The sequence below is a fragment of the Aethalodelphis obliquidens genome, unplaced genomic scaffold (genome assembly GCF_003676395.1).
Source record: "Aethalodelphis obliquidens isolate GAN/ISIS:26980383/991018 unplaced genomic scaffold, ASM367639v1 scaffold9, whole genome shotgun sequence".
NCBI lineage: Eukaryota > Metazoa > Chordata > Mammalia > Artiodactyla > Delphinidae > Aethalodelphis > Aethalodelphis obliquidens.
The window spans coordinates 36,483,243-36,484,610 of NW_020837953.1; the positions used below are offsets into that span (position 1 = coordinate 36,483,243).

A 1,368-nucleotide genomic window follows, 5' to 3' on the forward strand; every position below is an offset into this window, starting at 1 on the left:
GCCCCCCATCTCCTCCTGCCCCTGTCCCCTGTCCCCATCTCCTCCTGCCCCTGCCACTAGCCTGTGCCCCTGGCTTCTGCCCCAGCTCTGAGCTGCCACCAGGGCCCATCCACCTCACACCTCCAGCCACCTTAACCAGCTGGATCATGGAGTCTATCTGTCTGCTGACGTGTGTCAGATTGTCTGAGTGAGTGTGTATGTGTGTGTGTGCGTGCACATCTCTGTGTAGGTGGGAATGTCTGTATGTATTTATGTGGGGCTGTCTGTCACATGTATATGTCTCTGGGCGTCTGTGAGTAGGACAAGGGCCCTATTTACAGGGAAGATGTTTCTCTACGTTGCTACTTCCATTTCCTCAGGGGGCATGTTTGTGTGTGAGGAGGGGTGTGTTCTGGAAGGACCAACAGAAAGTCTGGGATCAGAAGCAGAGCCCTCCCTGTGAGGAGGGCCACGCTGACCTGGGCCCCCCGTCACCCTGAGCGGAATGAGTCTTCTTCTTCCTGGGCACCTTCCAGTCAGCCTTGGATGGACTTGGGGGTCGGGGGGGGCGCCCAAGGCTGGCCGCACTGCCCAGTGCACACAGAAGGGTGGCCGTGGGTGTTTTCGGGGGAACTGCTGCTCCCCGGAGGCCCGCCTCCTAGGTGGGCTCAGGGGAGGCACTGCAGCCGGGTGGGGAGCTGTGGGCATTGGGGACGGGACAGCCCCTCCCTGCTGGCACAGGCCTCACGTGCCAGCACGTGCCCAACCAGGGAAGACTGAGGAGATGAAAAGCATCCCAACTCGGAGAGAAACTCTGATAGACCTTAACTCACCAACCTTTTAAAGAATAAGGACCCTTTTTTATAGGCACAATTGAATTTCTGCTTTAATAGGAATTACATTCATGTGATGGAGTACGCAAAAGTGAACAGAGCACAGGAAAATTCTCCTTCCCATCCCCATCCCCAGCTACCTAGGGAGCAGCCGCCGTATGTTTTCATGACTGGTCAGAAACCCCTGATGAAGACAGACCAGGGGCTTCCCTGGCGGTCCAGTGGTTAGGACTCTGTGCTTCCACTGCAGGGGGCGTGGGTTCAGTCCCTGGTCAGAGAACTAAGATCCCACAAGCTGCACAACATGGCACGGCCAGAAGAAAAAGAGAGAGAGGAAGGAAGGAGGGAAAGGAGGGAGGGAGGGAGGAAGAGAGAGAGAGACAGAGAGAGGGAGGAAGGAAGGAAGGGAGGGGGAGGGAAGGGAGGGGGGAGGGAAGGGAGGGAGGGGAGGGGGAGGGGGAGGGAAGGAGGAAGGGAGGGAGGGGGAGGAAGGGAGGGAGGGGGAGGGAGGGAGGGAGGAAGAGAGAGACAGAGACAGAGAGAGAGGGAGGAAAGA

General features: G+C 58.0%; 1 protein-coding gene across 3 annotated transcripts in view; it reads left to right on the forward strand.

The window, feature by feature from the left end:
* The window catches only part of ECE1 (endothelin converting enzyme 1), a 114,452-nt gene that overhangs the window by 83,966 nt on the left and 29,118 nt on the right, over nt 1-1,368 (forward strand). The window lies entirely within an intron of this gene.